The sequence below is a fragment of the Leucopleurus acutus genome (assembly GCF_964270905.1).
Source record: "Leucopleurus acutus genome assembly, chromosome: 2".
In the NCBI taxonomy this organism is placed as follows: domain Eukaryota; kingdom Metazoa; phylum Chordata; class Mammalia; order Artiodactyla; family Delphinidae; genus Leucopleurus; species Leucopleurus acutus.
Genome location: NC_139143.1, coordinates 193,292,989 through 193,307,678, shown reverse-complemented (window position 1 = coordinate 193,307,678; position 14,690 = coordinate 193,292,989). Strand labels below are relative to the sequence as shown.

Below are 14,690 nucleotides of genomic sequence, written 5' to 3'. Positions count from 1 at the left end.
AAACACCTCAGTCTGTGCTCCTGCAAAATATACACAGTGATCTTCCAACTCTCATGCTTAATAAGGTGTGTTGCCTCTGGAGTCCGTAGGAGGAAGTGGTGAAGGGCGCAACATTTCAGAGGTTTTCCAGGGTAATTTCAAGCTCTGTAGCCCCAGCTCTCAGACAGCGGCAGTCTGATTCTACTATGTCTTGTCCTCCTCTTGAACTTTGTCCACGTGTCCCGCTTCTGGTGGTCCCTCCTCCTTCTTCCTTCAGCCTCCTCCTTCAGCGTGGCTGGTGCGGACCTCCGCCAGCCCCTCGCAGCAGCAGCGCCCCACCTCCACCGGCCCCTGCTGCCCGGGGACTGAGCCGTTCACTGGCTCGCAGTTCCCCCTTTCCAGACTCCCAGGGGCTGCGGTGGCCTCTAATTGCATTTCGTAACGGTTTGCTGTTAGTATACAAAAATACAAGTGAAATTTGCATCTTAACCTTGAGTTCTGAGATTTTGCTAAATTCACTTAATAGTTCTAGCAGTTTTTCATAGATTTCTTAGTGTCTTCTATATAATCATGTCCTATGCAAATAAATACAGCTGTACACTACTTTTCTTAGAAACTTGTTTTAGGGCACAGCAGTTGGTCTTTGTTAGAGAATATGCACTTAGAAGGAATTTGTGTTCTGCTTCTGATGGGTGTGGCTTTCCACAAATATCAATCAGCTCAAGATGCTTGGGAGCACTGTTCAGATCCTCTATGTCTTTACTGATTTCTTTAGGTCTTTTGTTCTAATAACTGGTGAGAGAAAGATGCTAAAATTGCCTACTATGATTGCTTATTACTCCCTTTATTGGGTGCATTCATAATTGATGTTTTCCTGATGAAACAACCTCTTTATTATTAGAATTTCCTCGTTCTCTTTAGTAATACTCCATATTGTGAATCTACCTTATCTGATATTAATATAGCCACTCCAGCCTTCTTACGCTATTTGTATACATACACATTTTGCATTCACTTATTTTCAACCTGTGTTTTTGATATTTAAAGTGAATCTCGGGCTTCCCTGGTGGTGCAGTTCTTGAGAATCTGCCTGCCAATGCAGGGGACAAGGGTTCGAGCCCTGGTCTGGGAAGATCCCATGTGCCGCGGAGCAACTGGGCCCATGAGCCACAACTACTGAGCCTGCGCGTCTGGAGCCTGTGCTCCGCAACAAAAGAGGCTGCGACAGTGAGAGCCCCGCGCACCGCGATGAAGAGTGGCCCTCGCTCGCCGCAACTAGAGAAAGCCCTCGCACAGAAACGAAGACCCAACACAGACCCAAAAATTAATAAATAAATAATTTTAAAGTGAATCTCCCATAGACAGCATGTAGTAGGGTCTTGCTTATTTATGCATTCTGATAATCTCTACCTTTTAAGTGGAGAGTTTAGTCCATTAACATTTAATTTAATTATCACTGTGGTTAGACTTAGGTCTACCATTTTATTATTTTTCTACTTGTTCCTTGGTTTTAATACATAAAAGACTTAATTTTTTTAGAGCAGTTTTGGGTTCACAGCTAAACTGAGCAGGAAGTAAGAGAATTCCCATACACCCCCTGCCCCCACACAAGCAGAGCCTCCCCCACTGTCAACATCCGGCCCCAGATAGGTACTCTGATGAACCTACACTGACACATCACTGTTGCCTCAAGTCCATATTTACATCAGGATCACTCTTGATGCTGGGCATTGGCAAATGTATAATGATGCTATGGTTGGATTTAAGGCTACCATTTTATTATTTGTTTTCTGCTGTCTCTCTGGTGTTTTATTTCTCTGTTCTCTCTTTCCTGTTTTCTCTTATATTATTTGAATATTTTTAAAAATCCCCTGTCAATTTATCTTTTGGTTCTTCAGTTATGAGTCTCTGCATTATTTTTATGGTTATTGCTCTAGGACTGCAACACACATCCCCACTGTTTCACAGCTTACTTAGAATCAATACTGCAGCACTTCATGTAAAGGCAGAACCTGCAGGTCCACAGATCCCCTTCACTGTTCCTTATGCTACAGTTATCATACGTATTTCATCTGTATGCATTACAAACCCAAGACATGTTCTGATTTTTTCTTTAAATACGTATTTTAAAGAAAACGTTCCCCCCAGATATTTACCCTTTTTGATGCTCATCACTCACTCATAAAGACCTGAGTTTCACTCTGGTATCATTTTCCTTCAGCCTGGAAAGACTTTCTTCAGCATGTCTGGCAGTACACAGATGATGGCAACAAATTCCATCAGTCTTCCTTCTTCTGAAAACATCTGTATTTAACACACACTCCTGGAGGGTTGACTATCTTTCTTCCAGAACTTTATAGATGCAGCTCCACTTGCCTTCTGATGATAAGTTCCTAGTCTTTGTGATGCTGTGTGTATGTAGTCTTGTTTTTCTCTGGCTGCCGTCAAGATTTTTAAAGTTAATCTTAAAGTTTTCAGTAATTTGAAAATGATGTGCCTGTTTATGGTTTTAGTCATATTCATCCTGTTTGGGACTCACTGAGCTTCTGAAATCTATAAATTTACGTTTTTCACCATATTTGGAAAGAGTCTGATCATTGTTCTTCAAGTACTTCTCCTGCCCCACTGTGTCTCTCGCCTCCCCTCTGGGCTCCATAGTTACCCTGCGTGAGACACTTCACACTGCCCCATGAGTCCCTAGGGCTCTTCATGCCTTTCCCTCAATCATTTCCCCAGTTTTTCTTCAGACCAGATGATTTCTACTAATTTGTCTTTGAAGTCTGACTACTTCCTGTCATTTCCATTCTATTATGCCCATTCAGTGAATTTTTTATTTCAGGTGTTTACTTTCCAGTTCTAAAGTTTCCAACTGGCTTGTTTTGAAAAATATTTTCTACTCCTCTACCGAGATTTCCTATGTTTTTGTTCATTATGAGTGTATTTTCCTTTACCTCACTGAACACAGTTACTAAGCCAGCTGTGAGGTGCTTGTTTGACTATCCAACACCTGGGTCATAACACGATTGGCGTCTGTTGACTGTCTTTTCCCTGAGGATGGTTCACACCCCCCTGGCTCTTTGTATGTTGAGTACTTTCAGATTGTAACATGTATGTTGCAAATGTTATGTTGTAGAGACTCTGAATTCCATTATATTGTTCTGAAGAGAGTTTATGGTTTTGCTTTAGCAGGCGATTAATCTCATTAGATTCAAACTGCAAACTGTGTTGCTGTTGATTTTGTGGGAAGCGGTGGCCTCGCTCTCACTCCAGGTGGCTTCTCCCCATGCCCTGTGTGTGTGCACGGTTCAAGGCTTGGACAGAAATCTGAGCAGAGTTTAGTCGCAGAATTCCTCGTTCCAGGATTTCTCCCCAGCAGCTGCGGATACCAGCTCCTCCCCTTAGTCTAACGAGGAAGCGCACGGTCTTTCCACCCAGAGTTTTAGCCACCACACCACCCCTGCAGTGACTGTGCAGCCCTCAGAGGAAAGATGTGCAAACAAGAGACACACTGTGTGCCGGCCACGCCTCTAAGTCTAAGCTGCCCTCAGGATCTGCCTGCTGTCCCCCCTTCCAGAGTCCTCAGGTAGCTGCTTTTCTACCTTGTCCAGGGCTGATGATTGCCATCTACGGGAGAGTCATTTGTTGGAGCTGATTCTTCTATGCCAGAAATGACTCCACTGCATGGCTTTTCTATTCAGAAACCCAATGGTAGGCACAGAGGTCAGCAATAGGGCACTTGGAGAGAACTGCAGTGCCACCAGAGCCTCGTCTCCACTGGGCAGGAGTCGGCCTCAGGGAAGCAAATGGGGATGGATGCTAAAGCACTCTTCTCGGTTAACAACATGAATCCAGTTGCAAAAAGATAAATTTAAGATAAGTTAGGGCTTCCCTGGTGGCGCAGTGGTTGAGAGTCCGCCTGCCGATGCAGGGGACACGGGTTCGTGCCCCGGTCCGGGAGGATCCCACATGCCGTGGAGCGGCTGGGCCCGTGAGCCATGGCCGCTGAGCCTGCGTGTCTGGAGCCTGTGCTCCGCAGCGGGAGAGGCCACAGCAGTGAGAGGCCCACGTACCGCAAAAAAAAAAAAGATAATAAGTTATACTTAACATTATTTTAGTAGCCCTTTTCATCTCTAAAACATTCCCCAAAGAATGAACAAATTAATAATCTGAGGTTTATTCTCCTATGAAAAGTAATTTCACACCTTAGAGGTTTGTCACATACACAGCTAGGGCTGGACTTTCATGCCCGTGTTGGTTTGCGAAGGATGAAAAAGTCTCTTTTTGCTGCAGATCCTGGATCTCCAAGGGATGTGAACCTGCTCACTGTGTAACAACAGCAAGAACAGCAATTATATAGCACTTGCTGTGTGCCAAGCACCACTCTGAGTTATTCATTCATATTAACTCATTTTACCCTCCTAGCAATGCCTATTATCGACCCCCTTTTTTTAAAATTAATTTATTTTATTTTATTATTTATTTTTGGCTGAGTTGGGTCTTCGTTGCTGCGCGCGGGCTTTCTCTAGTTGCAGCGAGAGGAGGCTACTCTTCGTTGCGGTGCGAGGGCTTCTCATTGTGGTGGCTTCTCTTGTTGCGGAGCACAGGCTGTAGGCACGTGGGCTTCAGTAGTTGTGGCACACAGGCACAGTAGTTGTGGCTCACAGGCTCTAGAGCGCAGGCTCAGTGGTTGTGGTGCACGGGCTTAGTTGCTCCGCAGCATGTGGGATCTTCCCGGACCAGGGCTTGAACCCGTGTCCCCTGCATTGGCAGGTGGATTCTTAACCACTGCGCCACCAGGGAAGTCCCTGGACCCCTTGTAAGAGGAGAAAACAGGCTTGCACAAGATCACACAGCAAGTACATGGCACAGTGAGTACACGGCAGGGTGAGGACTGGCCAGGCCCCTGGCTCCAGAGCCTCTACTTACCCCCCACACTGACCTGGGGTCTGAGAGTTTTCTACAGGGGCCAGTGGGTACTGCTTGTTTTACAACGTTCAACTAATACATTTAGCATGTCAAGCCAAGTACGGCGCAGTTCTACAGAAATTCTCTCTTTCTTTTTTTTTTGGCTGCACTGGGAGGCTTGTGGGATTTTAGCTCCCTGACCAGGGATTGAACCCGGGCCCTCGGCAGTGAGAGCACAAAGTCCTAACCACTGGACTCAGAAATTCTCAATTTAGTAAACAAAGGCATCCAAGACTTTAACAATTAAATGTAATACACCTCTAACTATTTTTAAAGACTATTAGCTAAAGTAAAGATGAAAACTGTGTTGTAGAATTTTCTAGCACAAGAACTAAACTATATGCGGCCAAGAGCACTAGAAGTAGAAGGTGGTCACTGGGACCCTCTGTACTGTTTGTGAAGTACAGGATTAACTTTTAAGGTAGACCATGATAAATTAAACACACATATTTAATCTCTATAGGAACCACTATAAAATAACACAAAAGGGCAGAACTAAGAAGTCAATAAAGGACATAAAACAGAATTTTAAAAACTTGATTCACCAAAAAAAGAAAAAAGGGAGGAAAGGAGAAACAGAGAAACAGATGGAAAAATAGAAATCAAACATCAAGATGGTAGATTTAAACCCAAACACTCTAATAACCGCACTAAATGTAAACAGACTAAATACTCCATCAAAAAGCAGAGATTAGCATCACTAATCATTAGAGAAATGCAGCAAATATACTACTCAACACCCATGAGGATGGCTACTATCAAAAACACAGAAACAACTGGGACTTCGCTAGTGGTCCAGTAGCTAAGGCTCCACGCTCCCAATGCAGGGGGCCTGGGTTCGATCCCTGGTCAGGGAACTAGATCCCACATGCCACAACTAAGACCCAGCACAGCCAAATAAATAAAATAAATGAATAAATATTTTAAAAAGAACCAACCCAGAAACAATGAACGTGGAGAAATTTGAACCCTTGTCTGCTGCTGGTGGAAATGTAAAGCGGTGCAGCATTATCATATGATTCAGCAATTCCACTTCTGATTATATACTCAGAAGAACCAAAAACAGGGTCTTTAAGAGATATTTGTACACCAGTGTCCACAGCAGCATTATTCACAACAGCCAAGAAAGAAAAAAGTGGAAGCAACCCAAATACCCATTGACCAATGAGTGAATAAGCAAAATGTGGTCCATCCATACAATGGAATGTTATTCAGCCTTAAAAAGGAGGGATTCTGACACCTGCTACAACATGGGTGACATTATACTAAGTGAAATAAGCCAGGCACAAGAGGACAAATAATGTATGATTCCACTTACATGAGGTCCCCAGGGTCATCAAATCCATAGAGACAAAAAGTAGGAGGGTGGGTGCCAGGGCTGGGAAGGGGACGGCAGTTAGCGTTTAGTGGGGACAGAGTTTCAGTTTGAGAAGATGAGAAAGTTCCAGAGGCGGGTGGTGGTAAGTGTTGTGCAACATCATAAATACACTTAATGGCACAGGCTATATATTATAAAATGGTTAAAATGGTAAATCTCATGTTATGTATATTTTACTACAATAAAAAAAATCTGGAAGAAATGAAATTACATAATGCCTATAAAGTGCCTCAATAAATGGTAGTTATTATAGTTATTTTTTTGAAAAGTAGAGACTGTCAGATTGGATAAAAAGCAAGACCAAATGATATGCACTTTATAACAGACAAGCTTTATACATAAAGACACAGAACACTGAAAGCACAGGATGGAAAAGATAGACTATGCAATTACTGAGTATAAGAACACCCATGCAGATATACTGGGAGCAGACAAAGTAGACTTCGATCTCTCACAACAATAACAGCGTAATTCATCAGGAAGATAAACCAATCGTCTTGGATTGATTTGTATGCACTGAATAAAACCTTGCAAACACATGAAGCTGAGGGAACTAAACGGAAAAAGACAAATCCACAAATGTGACTGGAACCCTGAGTACCCCTCTTTCAGTGACTGACTGAACAAGTAGACAAAACAGAGTAAGGGCATAAAAGCCTTGGCCAGGGCTTCCCGGTGGCGCGGCGGTCGGGAGCCCGCCTGCCGACGCAGGGGACGCGGGCTCGTGCCCCGGTCCGGGAGGATCCCACGTGCCGCGGAGCGGCTGGGCCGTGGGCCATGGCCGCTGCGCCTGCGCGTCCGGAGCCTGTGCTCCGTAACGGGAGAGGCCACGGCAGTGAGAGGCCCGCGTACCGCAAAAAAAAAAAAAAAAAAGAAAAGGGGCTTCCCTGGTGGCGCAGTGGCTGGGAGTCCGCCTGCCGATGCAGGGGACGCGGGTTCGTGCCCCGGTCCGGGAAGATCCCACGTGCCACGGAGCGGCTGGGCCGTGGGCCATGGCCGCTGAGCCTGCGCGTCCGGAGCCTGTTCTCCGCAACGGAAGGGGCCACAGCAGTGAGAGGCCCGCGTACCGCAAAAAACAACAAAAAAAAAGATTTGGGCAATATTTGACTCACCTGACAATCACAGAATATGACACTCAAAAAAAGTGTAATACACACTCTTCTTAAGTGCAAACAAAATATTCACTAACAAACCATATGTTTGACCATAAAACAAGCATCAACAAATTCAAAGGGTGAAAATCATACAGAGAATATTCTCTGACTAAACGGAATTATATTAGAAATCAGTAACAAAAGATATTTAGAAAATCTCCAAATACTTGTAAATTAAACAACAGACTTCTAAATAACTCATGGATCAAACATAGGAAATTTTAAAATATTTTTAACAGAAAGATAAAGTGCGATCTATCAGATTTTGTGTAGGAAACTAAAGCAGCGCTTAGAAAAAAAATTATAGTTTTTAATGGTTGTATAAGAAATGAAGACAAGTGTGAAATCACTGATCTGTGCTTCCGTCTTAAGAAGACAGAAAAACGAGAGTGAATTCAACCGTATTAGGCAGATGAAAGGAAATAATTTGAATTAAGATGAAAGGAAAGAAATTGAATTAATATTTGTAAAACTTCCCACAAAGAAAACAGTGAACCCAGACAGCTTCACTAGTGAAGTCTACCAAAAAACTAAGGAAGAACTAATACCAATACTAAACCAAGTCCTTCAGAAAACAAAGGGGAAGGGAACCTGTCCTAGCTCGTTTATAAGGCCAGCAAGCAAGACTCAAACATAGGCCAGCATAACCCTGACAGAAATCCAGACAAGGACATTACGAGGGAAAAATGCAGACTGACATCCCTCATGAATACAGACCCCAAACTCTAACAAAACATTAGCAAACTGCATTCAGTAAAACACAGAAAGGTGACAGAACACGCCCAAATGAGTTTCTTCCAGGAACATAAGATTGACTTAACGTAGGACTTCCCTGGTGGTCCAGTGGAGAAGAATCTGCCTTCCAACGCAGGGGACACGGATTCAATCCCTGGTTGGGGAACTAAGATCCCACGTGCCGTGGGGCAACTAGGACCCAACACAGCCAAAAATAAAATTTAAAAATAAATAAATAAACATTTTTTTTAAAACTCTTTGTAACTTCGGGGAAAAAAAAAGATTGACCTAACATACAAAAACCAGTCAATGCAATCAACCACTTTAATAGATTAAAGAGGAAAAAAACATGTCACCATTTCAGCAGATGCAAAACGAGCATTTGACAAAATTTCAGGCCCATTCACGATAACTCTCAGCAAACTGCAAACAGGAGACACCCTCAGCGTGAGGCAGGGCATCTCCAAAAACCCCACAGCTGATGCCATAGCAGCAGTGAAGAGGCCAAGTCCACCCAGCCTTAGCAGGTCTAGTCAACACTGTCCTGTGGCTCAAGCCAGTGACGACAGAAAACAAAGCAAAAGCCACAAGGTTAGAAAGAGGAGTGATCGCGCCTCTGTCCACACGGCATGGCTGTTCACACGGAACATCCTAGGAAATCTTAAAAACCTACTCTAATTTGTAGGTGAAGTCAGCGATGTTACAAGAATATAAAGTCAATATGCAAAAGCCACTGTCATTCCTATATACTAGCAACCTGCAACTGGAAAATGAAACTTAAGTAAATATCATTTACAACGGCACTCAAAACAGTCTGTTCGTGGGGATGAACTTAATAACAGATGTGTGAGACCTGTACACAGAAAAAGATAAAACTGCTGAGAGTTGTTCAAGGTCCACATAATGGAAAGACATACAATAACGGTACATAGGTATCAACATGAACACACACACATATCCACGTGAATGGATTAGAGGACTCAATATTACTAAGATTAATTTCTCCCCAAATTGACCCAATATTTAAGATAATCACAATCAAAATTATAGCAGGTTTTTTTTTTTTTTGAGGAACTGACAACCTGATTCTGAAATGTATATGAAAATACAAAGAACCTAGAATAGCCAGAGCAATTTTAAAAAGAAGAACAAGTGGGACTTCCCTGGTGGTCCAGTGGTTAAGACTCCAAGCTTCCAATGCAGGGGGTGCAGGTTCGATCCCTGGTCGGGGCACTAAGACCCCACATGCCACGGGGTGCGGCCAAAAAGTAAAAAAAATTAAAATTAAAAAGAATAAAAGCACAAGCATGGAGGACTTACACTGCCGTACCTGAAGACTTATTATAAAGTCACAAGACAGTGTGGATTGATGAACAGATAGACCAACGTAACAGAATAGAGAACCCAGAAATAGATCCTCACAAACACAGTCAAATGATTTTTGATAAGATGCCAAAGCAATTCAATGGAGAAAAGAAAGTTTTTTTCAAGAAATGGTGCTGGGACAGCTGGTTACTTACATGGAATAAAAAGTGAAACTACTAGACTCACATCACATGAAAAATTAATTAGAGATGGCTCACGGAGCTAAACACAAAACTGCATCTATAAACCTTCTACAAGCAACTACAGGAGACTATCTTAGGGGCTTTTGGTTAGGCAAAGACTTTTAAATAGGACACAGAAAGCATGAACCAAAAAAGAAACACAATTGATAAACTAAACTTCATCAATATTAAAAACTTCTGCTCATGAAAATACACCATTATGGTGGATATAAACTCCATGCATTTGCCAAAATCCATAGAATGATATATCACAGAGAGTAGACTTAATACATGCAAAAAAATCAACACCACCCACCAGAATGTCAGGGATGTCAGGATGAAAAGCAGACTGTGACCACTGAATCTAACTGTATCAACGTGTGACACCAACACACTGAAGGGGACAGGAAGACAGTGTTTTGACTAGGAACTGTAAGACCAACGATAAGAAGAAACCAAATATAAACATGGCACTCAAGGTGATAAATTTGTTTCTCAGAGTGGGGAGGTATATGGGAGAACAATTCTGAAACTGCTTTCTATGTACACTGGGGTGGGACAAATAAGAAAATGATGGTGATGGCAGTGAGAAGGTTACATATAAGCACTTTTCTAACAGACTACAGGTTACAGACACACAGGTGAACAGATACATAGTTACCTATCTGCTAAGAGGACTACAGGCAAGGACACCCCAGCAGCAACGCCCACACCCGCTGCCAGGTCCTCGTTTCTAAATACCACTCTCCCATGAAACGAACCAGCGCTCCCCAGAGAACTGGGTGATTCTAGGACTGAGGCGGGAACACAAGATGAAGGGAAGCTGGCGTGGCTGGCAGTGCAAGAAAGGAAGGAAGCGCTCACAAGGGGCGGGGGGTGGGAGGGATGGGCAACGACAAGGTCCTGGCGGCCAAGGCTGGAACGAGGTGGGCAGCCAAACCGACAGCGCGGAGCTGCGTCCCCACCAAAGTGCAGACGACACCCACGCGTCCATCCTCCTTACGGGAGTCCAGACCACACGGTGGGTCTTCCCCAGAGCTTCGCTCCCACCCCCGGGAGGGTGGGCTGCCCCTCTGAGTGGCTGCCAGAGAGACGGGAGGACAGGACAAGGAGTGACACTCCTTGGCAGATCCCCCCTGAGCCAGGTGACCAGGCTGACAGCCCCCGTGATGTCGTGCGGACGTCAGGTGCCCTGATGTGATGTCACGAGAGCGCCACCTCACCTCTGGGGTCTTCTTTCCATAAACCACAACCCCTGTCTAACCAGGAGAAAACACAGCAGACAAAGCCCAAATCAGGGACATGCTACAAAACACCTGAGTGGTCCTCCCCAAAACCGTCAAGGTCACGAAAAAGTAGCCTCCCAGATGGGACCCCGGGCAGAACGAGGACCCTGGGGCAGCGCGTGACCTGCAGCCTGGAGCGCGGGGAACAGTAACGGAGCACCGTCGTGTCCTAGTTTCCACAGTGTGCCTCGGTCTGCATCTTTCTGTTAACCTAAAACCACTCCAAAAGAGTTTAATTTTAAAAAGACGCTATTAATAATGCGAATAGGCAAGTCAAACAATGGGAGGTAATACTCTCTCTCTATACATATACATATATATATATATCTGACATGGCTTGTATCCAGAAGACCTAGAGAAAATTACAACTTGATAATTTTTATAATTTTGTTTTATTCATTTATTTTTGGCTGCATTGGGTCTTCGTTGCTGCGCGTGGGCTTTCTCTAGTTGCGACGAGCGGGGGCTACTCTTCGTTGCGGTGTGCGGGCTTCTCATTGTGGTGGCTTCTCTTGAGGAGCACGGGCTCTAGGCTCGTGGGCTTCAGTAGTTATGGCACGCAGGCTCAGTAGTTGTGGCACATGGTCTTAGCTGCTCCGCGGCATGTGGGATCTTCCCAGACCAGGGATCGAACCCATGTCCCCTGCACTGGCAGGCGGGTTCTTTACCACTGTGCCACCAGGGAAGTCTCTACAACTTGATAATTTTTAAAAAGGCAGGGTGCTTTCCTGGTGGTCCAGTGGTTAAGAATTCACCTTCCAATGCATGGGAAGAGGGTTTGATCCCTGGTCGGGAAACTAAGATCCCACATGCTGCGGGGCAACTACTGAGCACATGGACCACAACTAGAAAGCCCGCGTGCTGCAACTACAGAGCCCATGTGCCATGGAGCCTGCGTGCCACAACTAGAGAGAAGCCCACGTGCCACAGAAGAGGATCCCGCATGCTGCAAGGACGATCCCATGTGCCGCAACTGAGACACAGCCAAAAATAAATTTAAAAAATAAATATTTAAAAATTTTTAAAAATTAAAAAAGGCAAAAAACTTGATCAGATGCTTCGAGCGGGTGTCGCAGACGGACGCATGCCCAGCATCACTGCTCAAGGAGATGCAGATGGAAGACACTAGTGAACACCGCCCTGCCCACCAGGCCTCACATGGCAGTCTCGCGCCCACAGAACACAAGTGCAAGAATGTGCATGACCCCATCACCCAAGACAATGCCAGGAATGCACCCAGGTGCCGTCCCGGGCCAGGCGTTGCGCTGCGGACAGCCAGGGAGCTCCACAGACCATGGAGTCTAACACAGCACCAGGAAGGAACGTGGCAGAAATCAGAACTATGCCGGCTCCTGGGGGGCAGGGCTGGGAAGGCTTACGAGGTCTCAGTCAGCCCAGGGCAGCTTAGACAGACACTGTTCCTCACAGAACCAGGGCGGGGAGGCCCAAGGTCCGGGTGCCGGCAGATCCGGTCTCTGGTGAGGGCCCTTCCCGGCCTGCAGACGGCCGCCTTCTCGCGGTCCTCCTGGCCTTGCCTGGTGTGTGAGCAGGGAGGGGGGTCTCTGTCTTCCTCTTGTTATCAGGGCACCGATCCCCTCATGGGCCCCCCTCACCCTGATCACCTCCCCAAGGCCCCACCTGCAGACAACATCACGCTGGGGCTTCGACACAAGGATTCGGGGGAAACAACATGAGGGAACCTTTAGGGATGACAGAAATGTGCTCTATCATGCCAGTGTGCAAGTTACACAGCTATACATTTGTCAAAACTGGGCAAACTGAACCTATGCACTTCACTTATGTGGATTATATGTAATCACGAACTGAATAAATGCAATTCATTTTCTATTTTGAAAATCTTATTGGAGCCAAAAATCTAAGGAATTGGGTCCAAAAATTTCTACAAGGTAATGAAAAGTTTGGTGAGAATTTAACTTGTACCATGTGTTCTTTCATGACTCTCATTTATCCTTAGAAGCACTGGTTTCAAAGAAGTCACTGTGATTCTGAACAAGTAACACGTCAGGTAACGGCGGGGGGCGGGGGGCGGAATTATTCAGGTCCCTCAATAGCTGTTGGGTGCTGGGCCAGAAAACCATATAAACAGCTCTCCGACAGGAGGCCCTGCCCGGGTGACCACGGCAGGGGGCGGACGCGATCTTCCAGCCTTGCGGGCAGCTGTGGCTGGAGAGGGGAGAGGGGCAGGTGGTCACCAACTTCACAGTTCACGTGTGCTGCCCTTTCCTTCTCCCACCGTCGAGCACAACGCAGGAGGGCCCGCGGCATCTCCAGAGCCTCCGTGCGGGTACCTCCAGTCAGCCTCTCCGCGAGCAAAGGGCGCCAACGGGCAATATGAGAACCGCGGACCTTCTCATTCTGCTGCTTCCCATTCTGAAAATCCCCCCACGCTCAAGGAAGATCAGCGCAGTGAACGATCTGACCGACGTAAAGGACACACTCCCGGCTGCTGACACTTACGGCTCGGGGGCCTCAAAAGCCCCGAGACGGAGCTGCCGGTTGGACCCTTGGAGCCCACCTGGGGGGGTCCTTGGCCTTGGGGACGCGGGATTCCCAGTGCTGTGGTGACCAGAGGTCGTTCTTCAAGTGAATTACGCGACAAGTCACAGCTTACCTCGAGGCACAGGGCGATGCAGGGAGGGGCGGGCGGCGCCCTAGGGGTGCGGGGCTGAGCACCCTCGAGCCGCGGCTGCTCCGCCTTTGGGAGGAGCGCCCAGGGCCAGGTGGGGTGAGCGTGAGCCAGGAAGAGAAACTTTCCGGAAAACCCAGGTTTGATTTCCTTCTAGGAGCTCCTGAGATCACCGTGGCCGTTCAGACTCTGGCTAACACAGCCTGCTGCGGAGGCGCGGGGAGGAGCAGAGAAGCACGGGGCCCAGCTCTGCCCCCGGCCCCGCAGGGGCCCGGGAAACAGGACAAAAGGGCCACCCTGGCGCTCGGGCACCGAGGAGCTGCGTTGGCTCGAACGCTGCTCCTTGAAACGCTGTGATACGCGCGTCCGAACCCCGGTCTCAATTAAACCGAAACTAAAGCGTCAATTAAATCGTCCTGGTGACGACGCACACAGACCCTGCTGGACCACACTGGACACTGTGGGGGCGATATCCACCTGCGGGCCCTCCCGCGCGGCCGGGGCGGCGGGGGGCGCGGAGGAGCAGGGCGGCCGGACCCCACGCCCTCCGCCCCGCCCCGCCATTACCGCCCGGCCTGGGGTCCGCACCCCGAGGGTAGCCCCCGCCCTCTCCCCGCGCGCCCGCCCCCGGCCCCTCACTCACCCCCGCGCCCTTCGGGTTCCTCTTTCGTACCCCCCGCCCTCCAGGCGGTCGCGCTGCGCCCCCTGGGACTTGTAGTCTCTCTGCAGCCCGAGCCTGAGTACCAGGGAGCGTGGCTCCCAGCCCAAAACTACACCTCCCGGCGGTCCAGGCGAGAGTCCGCCCCCGCCATGTAGGTGCCAGGCCAGGGTTCTCGCGACATCTGCAAGCGCGCGCGGAGCGGCCTGGGAAGTGTAGTCTAGGGCCCTGAATAGGGCAGCGGAAGCGACGGGAGGCCTGTGCTGGCCGGGCGGACAGCTGTTCGTGGACGGTCGGCGAGGCTGCCCGTCGGTGTCCGGCGGGGCAGCGATTCCGGAGAC

General features: G+C 47.4%; 1 protein-coding gene across 1 annotated transcript in view; it reads right to left on the bottom strand.

The window, feature by feature from the left end:
- Window positions 1–14,349, bottom strand: part of LOC309975974 (uncharacterized protein C1orf159) — a 30,122-nt gene extending 15,773 nt beyond the window's left edge. Inside the window, exon 1 of the mRNA XM_082861368.1 lies at window positions 14,335–14,349. The gene's annotated coding sequence lies outside the window, so the exon portion shown is untranslated. The remainder of the gene's footprint in view (window positions 1–14,334) is intronic.
- Between the last annotated feature and the right edge of the window lie 341 nt (window positions 14,350–14,690).